The sequence below is a fragment of the Boleophthalmus pectinirostris genome, unplaced genomic scaffold, assembly GCF_026225935.1.
Source record: "Boleophthalmus pectinirostris isolate CB_2022bp ecotype Guang Dong unplaced genomic scaffold, ASM2622593v1 HiC_scaffold_21, whole genome shotgun sequence".
NCBI lineage: Eukaryota > Metazoa > Chordata > Actinopteri > Gobiiformes > Gobiidae > Boleophthalmus > Boleophthalmus pectinirostris.
This window is the reverse complement of record NW_026571175.1, coordinates 12,000,026-12,016,814: the sequence shown is the minus strand read 5'-3', so window position 1 is coordinate 12,016,814 and position 16,789 is coordinate 12,000,026. Positions and strand designations below refer to the sequence as shown.

Here is a 16,789-nt window from a genome sequence, read left to right as displayed (position 1 = left end):
CGAGGGGCGGACAAGTGCACTGCCTCTCGCATCAATATTTCACTGCTTCACTGGTGTTTTTAGGGAGCCGTGAAGACCGTGGGTGGCGACAAAACTAGACTGTCATGTCAACACTGATGCATCATGGGAGTGGGCACGTGCACCAGGGCCAGCTCGCCGTAGGGCCTTCGCGTTTTCACATAGACACTCTGCCAGACTACACTAGTGTCAGCCCCCTGCGTCGCCGTAGTTATTAGGCACCATGAGGATAAAGAGGATTTCATCGACACCACAAGAAAATGTGGGATTTCTTGCACACCAACTGTGAAGTATTTCGGGTAGCTGAAGTATTTTTAATATATGGCATAATTTGAATTTCCTGAATTTTGAGAGCTATTTTATTTCTATTACATGACCTAGTCATGGGTTTCAATTACAACCAACCTCCATGGTCATGAAATTACACAATTCAAAAATATTACATCTTTTGAATGGGGAAAGGTCCACTATGGATCCTCACAAAGTTCTTAAAATCAGGAATTTTGTCTGAATAGTCCATGAATAGTAAGGCTGAGTAAAGATGCACTGTGTACCTTTTCTGGGTTCTGCCACCAGCTTGTCTCAGTGATGTTATTGTTTTGCCCATGGAATGTTCTACTACAACATAGAAGTAAACTATGGAGAAAACTGGCTGACACCACCAGGCCAACTTACAGCTCAGACATGGAGGTGCAACCCTGAAAATGTATGTTTTTTCTGTATATTTTTGAGTATTGCACATCAATAAATGTCATACTATGGAACATGCCAAGCCAAGCATATCCATGGAGACAGGCGGCAGACTGTCTGCCAGATTAATTGCTTAGTACACCTTAAAATATTATCTGAACTATAATATCTTAGTAAACATATGTTGTCTTTACTGTATATGTGGGTTCCTACAATTTTCCATAAATGGACACATTATACCTGCAGTCACTGGGTTTACAATCACAATAAATTAAAGAGTTTATGTACTTGGCTTTTATAGCTATGTATGCTGTACTGATACTGTAATTTGTCAGGCATGAGTAAATACCTGGTTCCCAATACTGTATTGGTACTGGTGCAGTCCCAACAAAAACAAAAATGTAGTTCTCCGTTTTCTTGAGTGCCATGTATTATAGCACTAAGGGAGCTAGCCCACTTTTCACCATAGTGTGGGAGTCATGTGTTCAAAAATAATCTTGAATCTGCATATTTTTAGGAATCACACTTTTGTGTTAATTAGCAGTCTGAGGTCCAGAACTGAAATCATAAATTCTAAGCTCAATTGCAATAAGACCAATATTGTCCAACAATTCCTCTTTCCTTTTCACTGCAGAATATACAGCGTAGATACATTTTTGTACTTAGATAAACCAAACTGATATTGTGTAACTTTGAACAATACAAAAGTGCTTTTATCTTAATGAACACCACTAAACCATGTCTTATTCATTCATTCTTCCATTATTATGCCAACTTCTCTGAATCAGTCCACCATAAGCCAAAACTAACAATATTTACTTGTGTAGAAGAATTACAGAAATCGGGTTAAGCAAATAATCAAAACCAAAATCAAAATCAGAAAGGTCGAAATTACAAAAACACAAGAGAGTCATTATTTAAGAGATATGTCAGTTGATCAAAATATCTTATCTACTGCTTGGGATCCAGAAAACACACCACTCCAATTCTTGGAGATATGAGTTAGGTCACTTGTTGTATTCCTGAGTTCAAATGGATGTGATTGGCAGGTGAATTAGCCAGTCGGGAACATGCATGGTTCATCAGTATCAAAACAAATATGTCAGCTTGAAAAAATCACAAGGGACCGAAAAACATCAAATAAATAAACTGATTGCATGATATACTGAGTGGTTACCAGACTGATATTCCCAAGTATGAAAAATACACAGAGAAATCATTCTGACTTGCCAGGCAATCTTGTTTCCGTGGTGTTTTATATGTTTAAACTGTGTATGCTGTGTTTTAATAGCATTTTCTGCTGTTTCTAGTTACTGCAAATTTTTAGCAACTTGAATGCAAACTTTGTAAATTTTCAGTGTTTGGGTCAAAAACACCTTTTCTAAGTTTATGCTGCTTTCAGTAACCTCAGCAGTTTCCAGAAAGTGGTGACATCACCTAAGATTGCCCTGATTACAGCCACTCTGATTACAAATGTGTGGCTGCAGGGGCGGAGTTTGAAAAGAGGATACCTGTTAGACCAATCACACTGTTCCTCATATGTCCAGACCCAACCCCTCCTCCCCCTCAATCTATTTGAAATGTTAATCTAATCATCATGGTGCACTTAAAAGTTGAAACCACTCTAATACTTACTCATTCTTTTCATTTCCTGATTGCCAACTACAAACTCCCAACATAGTTCTAAGTTTGACAAAGCTCGTTAATCGCATGTCAGATTCCACTGTAATTAGAGAGGCGGTAGAGCGCGAGGCATCTGATTCTATTGTGTGGGTAGGACTTGTGGAAAAGGTCACGGTTTTGTAGCGAGAATTGGAAATGACAACACAGCTTTTGTCTTAACAGAAAAAAAACACTGAACTCGGGCAAGCGCCTGGTCTAATCAGTTGGAGATTCTGGCATGGATGACAGTGACAAATAACAGTGGGGTTCCATAACGCAAGGGGCTTTCCATGAAGGCATGGAGGACACAAGTGGAAAAGTGGAACTGAGTGTTCACCTTTTGGATGCACGATTCAATGATGTAGGTTTATTTGTCTTGTATAGCAGGATAAAGGGAAACAATAATGGATGAATTTAGATCACATATGTCTCATATTATACTTCAGGTTATTTAGATCTTAGTTACTTGTGAAAATGTGTCATTATAGTTGGCGTTAAAAATAACTATGGGGAAACACAAAGCAATGACAATGTTCCACAGTATGACATTAAATGTATCTATCTCCACAGAGACCAACAGTTGAAATCACCATGCCTAGTTACAGGTCAGATCCGTGTAAGGCAAACCATGCTCACTGAAGTATTGCATCTTTTTCAAGGTATTTGTATTTGTACCTGCAATTGAATAAATGTAAACTATTTCATTCTGTGTTCTACTGAAGAGCATTCAAGAAAAGCAAAAATAATGTCAAAATCTCCACTGTAAAAGTGACAAGTTTTAACCATCTCAAATTCAAACTCTCCCACAGCATAATTACTGGATCAAATCATAGCACATGGTTTTAAACATTTTATGGACTTTTTGGCAGTGTTTGTTGAGACACCATCTTATTATTTTCATTCACATCCAGGAATTGTGAGCTTCATCTTGAGTCACAGCTGTCCCTGGGGCAGACTTAAGGAAGTGTGGCTGCCAGTAACTGCCATTAAAATCACAATTTGAGTTGGCTCAAAAATGTCCTCTGAAAAGGACAAAATGTCTTTTTATAGAAATGTCTTGGTGTACCTCTAGTGAAAACCTCTATACATGTTCTAAAATTTATGACATTCTTGTATCAGTTCAGTTTCAGTCTTCTCTCTTGTGTGAACAGAAACCTACTTTTTAAACATATTGCAAATCTAATCACGATCACAAAGACTTGTCCCAAAATTTACAATTAAACTTTTTTTTTCCCCCAAAACCGAGCAACCCTACCTTTAACCATCAATCACACAATCATAACACAATCATTCAGGCAGGTGCATGAATGAAGTGTCTTCCTCAAAGGCACAAAAGCAATAACCTTGAAGAGTCCAGATTTGAGTTTCTTTTTATGTTTCTAGGATTATTAATACGAAGTTATGACAAGGTTATATCTTTCTATATTTGTATTGAAGATGACCCCAATTTTGACCAAATTCCAAAATATAAGATCTCTATCTAGCCAAGAACCAATGGCAGAGAGCCATTTATGCTTTTTGGAAAATATATTTTAAAAGGTGAAGAACATATCAAAGTTAAAAACAGCTCTCTTTGTGTAACCATTACCATCTGACACCCTCTCATCTCTGTCTGAAATATCTGTCTAGTCCTCCACAACCAGTGAGGACTGGACAAGTGGTCATTAACAGCAGAGAGATAAAAGTAGCCAAATAGCAGCAGCTATAGGTCACACTAAAGGTCAATGTGATTTTATAGAGGCGACAGATCTGAAAAACTTGTATAGGTCACTGATCAATACACGCGAATAATGGATGAATGACTAGCTTTTACTTTCAGAAATGTTACGTTTTATCCTCCAAGTAGCAAGGTCACAAAATGAAAGCCAAATATTTAATAATAACAATGTGGAGAAATAAAGAAATAAATCAATGACTCTATATAAAATGACATTGTTTTGCTCTTGTAATTTCCTATAATACATTTGGTCCATATCTATCTTCTTGCTGCAGATTTTTTGATTTAATCTGGATTGAATTAAAGATAAAGATAGTCTTTTGTTTTTCAACTTTAGTAATGGCCTTGTTTTTCTGATACTGACTGCTGCAAATACCATGAATGAAACACAACAAATTGAACAAACAAGTCTCCTAGGCTACTGCCCATGGGACTTATCGGCCATATCAGATCTTGTAAATGTAAACTCTAAAGTATAAGCATAAACTGTTTAAATATCAAACAGTAATTTAGGAATTCAGATCCTATATTTCCCATATTAGATCTTACATTTATTTTTGAGAGGTTATTTATTAGTGTCTTAGTTATTGTGAAAACTCTTGTCATTACATTGTCATACAGTTGTCATTATGAATGTTCCACAGTATGACATTAAGCTTGTCTGTCTCTATAGTTCGTGATGCTGACATTTATACAAACAATGACCATACAAATGTAAAACCATTTTAACACTCAAATTTTCTTTTGTTGTAATGAGTTATGCATAAAATGGTAATAGGTGGCACATCTATGGCTGCATCTTGATTTGTGGCCTCCTTAAGTGATAGTTTTTAAGGCTTTTTTTTTTTTTATTGATTTTGTTTTCATATTTGGAACTACCTAGAATCCTGGATTGGCACTGATAATAGTAAATCTTTAAAAAAATCTATTGTGATTAGCATGCAGGTCAAACATAGTAAATTTTCTAACCACACTAACACTGCTTGTAAATCAGTGACCCAAAAACATCCAGTAACCTACAATACACTACTTACAATCCTACTACTACTATCTACTTTCGATCAGAAAATGCACTTGAATTTACTAAACATATTGCAGTGTTTGCAGTTCCCACTTTTTATTTGAAGTAAATTTACCTCAGATTTGTGGAGATACATTCATAAATCCAAGATGAAAAAGTTAGTGCAGTTTCAGTGACGTGAACCCAGACGCACATAACTGTAGCATAGTCTTAACTGTACTTTTGATTACAACATTTCTGTAACTTGTGCATTGAAATCACAATAATCACATTGACTGCATCCTGAGTGAGTAGCACTAGACTGGACAAGACTAGTTTACACAGAGCACAGAGTTGAAACCTTTTTTGCTCAAGGACAAAACAAACTCTCTGTCTAAGTCGGAAAACCATGGCAACAATTAATAGACCTATTTCCTCCAATCTGCCGTCAACTGCAACAAAGAAAATATGGCTCACAACTCACAGTATGTTCCAAAGAAAAAGAAAGGAGCCAAGATGTTTATTTGAACATTATGCCTATTTGGTACGAATCCATTTAGTTAATTAGCCTTAGTTTTAGTGTGGAAGTTCATACATTTTGATTCCAAGCACCAAATTCTCTGTTGGTGGTTGTTCCACTAGGGTTGTCAAATATCAAAAATTGGATACTAATCACTACTAAACCAGTATTAAAATTAAGTATTCATTTGAGCAAGTATCAATATTAAAAAATCACATTCACAGGACAATAATGAACCTTACCTGAACTTTAAAATGATCTTGAGTTGTATCAGAACAAGTATAAAACCACCATGGACCACTTTGGATTATTTCCGGAAATACAATTATATGCTAAATACATAAACAAACAAACAAAAAAATCAAATAGCTAATGTAATCTGTACTTGCGCTTCATGTGGAGTACAATGTTGTTAAATACAACCTTCCCTTCAACTTACCACAGTACTAACAATGCTATGTTAAGGGCGGTTCTAAATAAAACTTTCTAGCGCTTTCTAACAACTTCTAGGTAAACCAAATCAGTCAGGGTAAATCTAAAGAAAACAAGCAAGTTAATTGAGGTAGGCTAATGCTAAACACTAAAATTGGCAGCGGTATTACGTTGGCTAGGAGCGGACTACCGGAGAGATCCAACCCACTGAAAACTCCATCACCTTAAATAGCCTCAATTGGCTTGATATCAGTGGGAAATAGGCTTTATCTGCTGTCTTGGCTCTTTAATGAAGGAAACTTTTCGATTGGGGATTAAGATAAGACGATCAGTGTTTTGGAAGCGAGTGCAGATTAAAACCGGATTTAAAAGGTATAAAGCATTAACCTGTTCACTGACTCTAATGATAGTCTGGGTGTCTTTAAAGAGTCATGCAAAATTGTGATATTAAATTTTTTTTTTATGCTTTTCCCACATTAAATAGTTATAAAGATAAAATGATTAATTAATGCAAGAATCCCATGCATTTTCAGAACATGTTTGCAGTCTAAATTACAAGCACTATAAAAAAAAAGATAATCATTTTCTATTTTGCAGCCCTATACCTGCTCTTATCACCAGGTCACCCATTGTATCTCAGATGGGCGTGATTGAAAGGTGGACAAGTCAGTCAGGGACATACATGGTTTGTATAAAAAAAAAAAGGGGAAAGGAAAGGAAAGAGAAATCTCACATGGGACTGAAAAACATTAGTCTGATTCATCAACCAGTTTCACTTTGTAGAAACCGTCTGACCTCAGCGTTAGATTTTGTTCGCTCGATGGTAGGCGGGTACTTTTTTTCATTTAACCAATCGCTGCTATTTGCTCGTGACGTATGTAATGCGCTGCTAATGGGACTAACTGGTATATTAAGCTTTTCCCAAATCCTGTAGGAAGAAGGACACTAACGTCTTTCCCCTTGATAAAATTCACCAAACATTCTCTTTGTTCCGGTTTTAAATACTCGATCTCGCCAACACAGAATGTATGGCTCTTTGCTGATTGGCTGGTGCCCCAACTCGCACGGGAGGTTTTGTGCACCTTCTAGTGTATTCCGATTCCTGACCTAGTCACTGGAGAGAAATGAAATTGAGCAGAGACACTAGGTGGCACCAGCCTGGCTAGAAAAAAACATTGCAGATTTCTGTAGAATCAATGAGCAGACACTAAGCACTAAATTGACACTAAACAGAGGTGAGAGAATTGTGATTTTGTTTGTAAATAATGTGACCAATGTGCTCCTCCACCTTTCACATGCGTCACAGAAAAAAAATAAATAAAAAAATCATATTGTACGATCATGTTTGGTCATGTTCCGGCATGTTCTGATACCCTCTGTATAAAAAACATATGAGATGTCATTGTGGAGTAATCGGAGTCGAGATAGACCGATATACTAGTTGGTTGATAGGCCAAAATTTTTAGTCTATCATCTATCGGCCTTAAATCTCCAGCATAGGCCAATATTTAGTTTTGGTCAATCTACTGCCTAAAAAAATACAGCTTTCCATTAACACTTTAATATGAAGAGATACACTACACAGCTCTCTTACACATTTATAATCAAAAAGGTCTTGCGGGGAGTATGGAGTGAATTTAAATTACATAATTGGGGAAAAATTATCTAAATCGGCAATGCATACTGGCCCCCATTGTTGCTCTGTATTCTAAACAAACAGTATCAACATTGGCCATGAAAAACTCATACTGATGGATCTCTAAATTGGAGTAGCTCTTCAGGTCAGCTTGCTGGTTGCTAAAAATATCTACTACAAAATAATATAAGAATAATATTATGGTTACTTTAATGATTACTCCAAAATATGGCATGTTAAAAGTCTTCAATACTGCATCATATCTGCATACTGAATACGAGATTTTGAACTGAACAACCCCAGTTCTCTGGCTTTTTCTGGAAAGTGGGAAGCGTGTGCGACCATGCCATCATCTGTCTATCATCAATTGTGCTGTACTGACATAATGCCTGCTTTCTGCGAAAAACTGATTCAACCCTGCCTATCAAATGTAATGGGTGCTCCAGCTAGCATCAAAATATTAACAATCTCTCATGCAGAATTAATCGTCCCCTAGCTGCTTCTAGCCCATGCACCATCAAATAATTACACATACTTTTAGCCTTTGCAAATTAGCTTATGTGCATGTAATGGCTTGGGCGCTAGGAGCATAGGGGTTACTCTTTTAATTAAAATCCTTATCGCAGCAGGATTAAAGACGTCCAACCTGGAAATGAAGCAGAAGGCCAGATGAAAAGGGCGTGTAATATTGTTTGACTTTCATGGAAGTTCTTGTATAATGATGAATGGAAGTGAGGGCATTTACAAGTGAGAATGGTCCCAAATAGTTTCAAGATGTCGCAGTGTCATGTGGAGTAAATGTAGTGTTGGAGCTTCAGCCTTTGAGACAGTTACTGAAGACCATATGGGTGACAGCGTTTATTTGTCTTATAATGTGCTAGGTTTTTTCTGGATACTGAACTTGGATTTATATATTTTTTATTCTATTTCAAAGTAATATATTACATAAAATTGACTCTTGTGAGCTTTAAGCCATGTTGTAAAGTTGTTACATCATCAAAAATTTACCCGGAGTTGTGTTTTGTTTCAATCTTTCTTATTAATCTGTCTATATATCCAAAGCTCTCTAATGTTCAAAATGCTCTGTTCCGCATGGTCATGTCACAGTTGTAGTTTTCAAGTTAACTTTTTACCTTTGGTTCAGTAGATATTGGCAATTTCAGGGATAAAATTACCTAAATGATTCTAGTGAAGGTGTATGGAGTTTAAAAACACAGTAGAGCACTTCCTGTATTACCACATGACATCACAAGGTGGAACCGAGTGTTTTCTGTTTGAGAACTCAGTCTAAATATGTTGGGTTGGCATGTTAAACTTGTATGAATGAAACAGAACACAACTTCAGGTATGTTTCTAATAAGGAAAAACACTATAACATTAAAAAAGAATAATATGTAATATGGCCCCTTTAAGAGATGTAGCTTCTGATGAGTGCACCTGTTTTTAAATGTCTCTTTTATATTCTTTTATTATGGATTGTGTTCATTGTTCTGCTCTTTGTGTACTCCTTGTGCTGCGGCCTCTTGACCAGGCTGTCGTTGTAAAGGAGAATTGCTTTTCAAACAACCTACCTAGATAAATAAAGGCTGAATTAAATACACAAAGGTAGTATATTTGGTAAATGGAATTGAACTGCTAAATGTGAAATTGCCACTAGTAATAACAGTGATGGCACAAGATTTTGTGAGACAAAATTGCCACAAGATTGTGCACACACGAGGAAAATTATCTTGTGAATTTTTTTTTTCTGTGTTTACATGGATTACAAGGGCTGGCGAGTTATATTTCATATAGTTTCAAAGACCAATATCAAATAAAAAATTGTGAGGCCAAAACTGGAAACTGCATTGCACAATTTATTTGTTCGAATTTCATTTAGTCTCAGTCTCATGGACCCAATCTCGTATCTCGTTTTGTGAAAATTGCATTTTGTCCCACCCCTAACTAATACAAACGCATTCGTCTTATATAGTGCTTTTTCAAATGCTCAAAGTTGCTTCACAATCTCATACATAATGAATTCACTTCAAACACTATTACTAAGCTACTACTGCCACAACTGCCCTGGAGTAAACTGACAGAAGCAAGACTGCCAAACTCCATCACTGGCCCCTCTGACCATCACCAACACTCACACTAACACACACTTTCATGCAGATAAAGCGGATATGTGTCAAATGGTCTTGCTTAAGTAGGACATACAAGGTTTGGTTCAGCAGCCTTTTGAGTTTGGGACAAGCGTTTTAACCACTTTACACTGTTAGAGATCACTAGAAGAATCACTGCAAACAATGAAATATGTCTTTTTGCCCACACACGTGCAAGGACATTCAGTGAGTGTGGTTACAATAGTCCAATATGGGTCGTGTCAGCATGGGTCACCGCCAGTGTCAAGAGAATATGACACATACTGTTAAAGCAGGCTTTTTCTACAGAGCAGTATGACCACATGAGGCAGCTCTCATCTAACAGTACACCAGCTATAATGGTTTTGTTTCAGATGGAAGTATGTCACTGCTTGTTTGCATCCACAGTCCATATCTCAGCAGACACCGGAATGTCTTGTAATATTAAATACATCTCTGTCATCAACACATGTCATGACGTGCATAACACTGTTTAATTGTGTCAATTACGTGTAGCATTTTTATGTATTCAACACACACAAAACTTACTTTACTAACTTAATTGAATAATGTAATGTAATACAAGCCTTTTAATTTTTGAGACAGTAACTCCCAAAAACAATGACCCAGCAGTCTCCTCTATTCCACCTTGGCATTAAATATACATGATCCTACTTCTATCTATATAGCAAGCAGAGCCAGAATCTAGGCTTACAGCTGGCTGATTTAACTTTCCGCTAGGGCTCCGACATTAATTCCAATCAAATTGAAATCAAAATTTCAATGTGTAAAGGCTGTAATTTTTTAAGTACCATAATTTCCCCAACAAATAAGAAAATATATCTTGGCTTATTCTGCATAAGAAACGCCTAACATTGTTGTTTAAATCTGTACCCCCATGTTCTAAAAATCATGATTCTGGCATTACATTTGTCTGTTCATATTTATGTATTTCTGTCAGTTCTCCTGGAGACATTTCAAATGTGAACTTTAAACATTACAAATCTGATCACAATGCTTGTCAGAAAAATCACAATTAAATATAAATATAAATATATATATAAATATTTGCAAATTGTGCAGCCCTACTCTCAACTGCTGTTCCACCAAAGAAAAGCTCTAAAAGACAGGATTACAGAGCACATGATGGCACTGACCTGGCAGTACATAGGAGGTGAGATGCATTGTGGGGGAGGGTTTTCAAAGAGGTGTGTAAAATCCTCTGAATCCATTGTGTGTGAATACTAGATTCCATCAAAAGAGATCATGATTTTTAATAAGAAGTGGAGTTTTCAGGCTCTAGGAGGTTAAGATGTCGATTACATGTAAGGTCGGGTTTTGATATGGAAAACCATCAAGTTAATAAGTTAAATGTAGCTGCAAGATCTTGCCAATGCTGTAGATATGTGACAGTAGTGTTGTTACCATACCAAAATTTCACACTCATTTTGATACTAAGGATTTGAAAATGATTTTTTTTGTTTTTGTTTTTCTAGTCAGTATAGATACTTGTTCAAATTTGTATATTTTGCCGTATTGATTAGTATCTGGGTATTGATACTTCTGACAATCCTATTAGGTAATGTAACAACAAAATATCCTGTCTCAGTGAGGTAAATGCTGCTAAACCTTTGGTTTAGGCCTATACAAAAATTTTCAGAAATGCATGGGGTTATTAGTTAGCAATTCATACTCTCAAATACTAAGTACATTGTGCATCATGAACTGAATCTTGAAACTACAAAAAAGTAAATGTAACTACAATAAAAATTTGATATTGTTCATCCATAGGCTCTAGGCTATTTTTGATTAACGCCACATAGGTTTGCCCACATAAAGAAATTTCAGTAAAGTATATGAATGAGGACAGTCTATTTCTGTTACAAATTATATCTGAAGTGTAGCCTGTTTAAAATGTTCTCAACGGGTCATACACGAGTCTACATTTAATATAATTGAATTTACAAATTCACACTAGAATAAATTATGCTGAAGTGAAAAGGATACAAAATGTACTTTTTTAGCTAGACAGACAGACCCAATTACTCTTAGTGTTATAAAGTGACTATTGATCACCTCCCAGGGAACATTTCACAGACAACAAACCTATTGACCAATTGACCTACAGTGCAGAGGAGGATGACCATTCTAGATATAAGAAGCCTGTTGTGAATAATACATTTGATCATAAGTATTACTCAAAGCTTTGCAACAAGTGCCACTTCAAAAGCAGTTTCGGCTAAAGGTGAGTTAATACAATAGCATACTTTCTTTTTATAAACCAACCCTTAAAGGAAAGACCAAGAGATCCACGTATACCATTTGACTTATAAGGAAGGCTCTACGCAACAATGTATTTCTTTACTCTTGATACATTTATTTAAAGATGCACTATGTTTTTTGTTGTTGAGTCTTCCCCTTTCCATGGAGCTATTTTTGCTTTGCCAGGAATGTTCCACAGTAGGCATTAATCTTGCAATTACTGGCCCAAAAATGTCCACAGAGCTGATCCACCATCAGTTTCTGTGGATTCTAAACAATCGGTTTCAAAATATTGTTTGATCTCTAGTATTATTGCTCAGAAATAACTTGAAAACCATGTGATTGGCTTTGCCTCTCCACAGATTTGTCCTGTAACTTAGCCTGGTTGCTTGTCGCAATAATGCCATACCGTGGAACAATCCAGGCAAAACATTGCTTTTGCTGAATCCTCTAGCTACCAGAAAAGTTAGATAATGCACGTTTAAATATATTCACATTCCAGCATCAATCAGCAGCATCAAGTGGAATAGTCTACTGTACAACCAACAAGTCTGCAGAATTTCCGATTTTTGTTACCATACTCATTTCCCGACCAGTTCCAAAGCATTTAAACAGTCCGGACAGATGTTTAGCGGATTATAGCAGACTTATGAGAGGGTCACGGTAACATCTCTGGAGACAAAGCAGGTAATCTATGTGCTCAGCTGGAAGCCTGTGGCATTTCAATGGGAACATCTGATGCGCATTAAGCCCGTGTGGATTTGATCACTATCGGCTAACAAGGGTACAAACGTTTGAAAATAAAAATGGAAAGGGTTCAACAAGTTTTATGTGTAATTAGGTCATTTTACGATCCATAATGCTAACACCTGCACTAAAAATCCATGCTAGCATTGCTATATTTAAGTTCATAGAAGCGCGCGTAATGGCTGCAACATTCGATTATTCCACGTGCAGAATGCATTTTATGGTGAAAGTTACATAGAAAAGCCTGTCCAAATGAAGCGAAAAAACCTATCCTACCTGTGGATCAAAACAGGTGACAAGGCGAAATAGTAACAGGCACTCACCAAGCGCGCTTCGCAGTGGAACAAATCAAAAACGCAGTCCGGATAAAAGTGGGCAACTAGTTCAACCGCCAGCCACCATTTTCCGTCCAAGAAAGAGAGGATAAAGTGCACGGTACGGTAGTGGAAAACGGCGTCATTCCAGCGGCGGCAGAAGCGGCAGGAGAGGCAGTTGTGGCTGGATAGAGCGAACTGTCAATGGCACTAGGCTCCAATAAGCTGCAGCAGCGCGCTCATTCCCCCGAAGCGGCAGACAGGCAGGGGAGAGCGGCAAGAGCGCACCGAGCAGCCAGGGGACCGGAAGAAGGGAGGATGCACTTCAAAATAAAAACGAATTCTTGATAATTAGCAGTTATAGGTGTTTTATAGCCACAAATACATTAGAATGAATACACATGATTGATCATTTAGCATTTTTTTTTGTAACATTAAGCTAAGTGCTCCTGCTCTAGATTATTTCAGTAAGCCTGTGGTAAACCCACATCTGACTTTATATAGTCTCTGGGTAGACCATAACTATTAAAAATGAATGTAGCTTATTCACATTCATGATCAGACTAAGAATTTTATGAACAAATATGATTATTCAATTTCTTTTTCACTGTGTACCTATTGTTCCAGCAATATTTGTCACATTTTACACAGCGCTTTTCCACCTTCAAGGTGCTCAAAGCACTTAACAACAAGGAAGCACTCAACCATTCACATACACAATCATACACGCAGACACTGCACTGCTCAGACGCAGAGGACAAATTTCCAAAGATGGTAAAGCAAACCCCATTTTCACCATTTGATTATATGACCTCAGATTGTCTAAAGTAATTGTTTAGCCTTGTTGAAGTCTGTTCATTAGCTTCAATTAATTTATTTTGAAGTCACTATGAGTCAGTTTCTTGCAACACCTACGTCAACTTGCCATAAGTTTCTTTAAGCGCTGTTTGTGTTATTTTCAGGTTTATACCATTGTGTTCTAGTAAGGGGTGTCTATATATGTTTTAACCTCTAACTTAAACGCCGTACACGTCTTTTATTTATTGACCCATACAGCTGTGCAATGGGCAGTGTGAATCATCCTGTCCTAGCTTTTATCTGGGCTAATGCTTAAGGATAAAGGAAGGAACAAGTGTCCTAGCTTACTTTATTTTTCTTGCCTTAAAATAGCTGTAACACTAAAACTCAAACATGCACTCATTTATAGTGTATTGTGATTTTAATAGATTTTCTATGGAGACATTATTGTTTGTAGGAGTAAAATATGAACAGGGTGGGTATAAAATGTACATGTGTTGAATGTGTGTCCAAATTGACTGAGGAATAATGGGGATACTTTGGACTGTGCAAAGAGTGTGCAATATTATCTTGATCCTTTTGAGATAATGGATGGAAATTAACCTTTAGTTATAATCAGTCACCCATTAACATGTACATAAAAATACATTTTATGTAAAAATTCCAACAAAGACAATGAGACGGGTTCTTGTTGGATCATAAAACAAGTGCTTGACAATTTAAAAAGCACCAAATTTGTTGATTTTAACTTTGGCAACCAATATTAAGCCCACCATCAAACTTCAAACTTTTGGCTGGGTCTGAATATATTCTGTTTATTGTAGACCTATAATAATTAAATTGTATTAAAGAAACAAAATTATAACATGTAACAAACCTTCAACCGGGGTTTCCTAATTTTAAGGTCTGAACCTCCAAAACTCTGGTCTCTCTCCCTTTCTTCAACCAACTCAGAACACACAAATGTACAACCCCCATTGTAAAATATAATCCAGTATCAATCAATTTATATTATTGGGTATAATTTCACAGAATATAGGCATAATTGTGCTAAAATATACTGTTTTCATTTGAAGAATGGACAGTGTTATCATTTTAAAATGATATCTTCACAAGTATTCAACTAGTCAGCAATTATTTTTTCAGGTATATATGTCAGTGGATTAGGTATTTTTGTTGCACATTGAGATTTTTTTTTTTTTTTTTTGAAATATGACTACTGGCTTCTTGAAATATTATAAATAAAATGTATTTTTGACACAAATCTGAAAATGTTCTTTTTCTGCATTTTAATTCAACAGTGCAGCTGTGTTTGTCATATTTTGTTATAAAACATATTTTGGCTTATGTTTTAGCTTCTGTATAGTCCAGATAATAATTTCTAAATGCTTACAATTACTTTAATAGTCAACCAGGTGTGATTAATTATTGCAGTCTTACTTAACTTATTGTCAAGTTAAAAAGCCCAGCCCCTGCACCAAGTTTCCACCTCCACTCCTGAGCCCTGTCTCCTCTCACCTCTGCTCCCTCCTCTTCCTCCTCCCCTCCCCTTTTTATTAGTTGATTAGATTATTTTTAGTCTGGCCAGTAGATGGCAGCAAGACCAAAAAACCAGGTAAACAGGTGTGTCTCTGTAATCATTTAATTACGCCCAGGTGTGCGCAAACAAATCAAACCAAACCAAGGAATGTGAAGGGAAACACAGAGACACTACTGGTGATTAGATTTACCTTTAAAATTAGTTTTAAGTTTCACGGAAATTGTAAATAAATTCAATTTAAGTTTGAAAATGCCAAAAGAGTTAAGTTGAATAACTAATTTGTTTATTATAGAGTAGTAAATCTGATTTAAAGAAAATTATGTAAATTCTAAGTTTAAGTAGCTCTAGTTAAATATTATATAAATATATGTTATTTAGCAATTAAAAAACAATGTATTTATGTATCAAAATTTATCTTCAAATATTACATTTCATGCACTCATTTAAAACCGTATAGAAAGTTAATTATAGGACAAAAAAATTATTGGTAAAATGATTGGTTAAAATGATAGCTATTTAAGTTCATGTGTGAAATGTATACTAGATATTATAAAATACAATAAATAATATATATATATATAATATTATATATAAATGATAAATATTATAATTGAAGTGTATTAATTAAAATTAAAATGGATTATATAACTGATGAAATTGTAAAATGTTAATTTAATTTCATTACACATTTGTTTACTGTTTTCGACCTGCTACTGCTGCAGCTACAACAACTACAAATACCACTGCTACTACTACTACTACACAACTAAAAGAATCAAATTATTTCAATAAAAACTTCAAGCCGAGTTGAGCCTTGTGTCCGTTTCCCTGTTTTTTTTCAAGTTGGACCTGCATTCCGGAAATAAAGACTTGACACTTATAATGTTTTTTTTAATACAAGTTATAACTTTATCTATACATTTTATAACCTAGTATGCACGATCATCCTATAACATGCTGTAAACCGCTCACGTTGTGCAGCCCATTGCATTTGTGACACAGCCTGTTATATGAAGGTCACATACAAACAGATGGGACGTCGTCTGCTGCTGCTGTGTTCGGCCCATTGTCTGACCTTCACTAGCATCCAACAGCTCAATAACACAGAATACATTATGTTATTATGTACTCAATGAACCTGTTTGCAATCTTTTCATATCTGCGGCAGACAAAGTATAGAATATATATGTTCTATATGTACATATTGATATACTGAATGCATTTGATCTTATATAATGTCATTGAGTTACATTATTTTAGCATTTCTCATTGATTATAATGGAAGTTGGTGAGATAATTAAAAAATATGTGATAACCCCAAAATATC

The 16,789-nt window shown here is 35.9% G+C and overlaps 1 protein-coding gene across 1 annotated transcript in view; it reads right to left on the bottom strand.

Annotated features, from left to right (window-relative positions):
* Positions 1–13,266, bottom strand: part of pkib (protein kinase (cAMP-dependent, catalytic) inhibitor beta) — a 37,425-nt gene extending 24,159 nt beyond the window's left edge. The window contains exon 1 of the mRNA XM_020932627.2: positions 13,134–13,266. The gene's annotated coding sequence lies outside the window, so the exon portion shown is untranslated. The remainder of the gene's footprint in view (positions 1–13,133) is intronic.
* Positions 13,267–16,789: the final 3,523 nt, after the last annotated feature.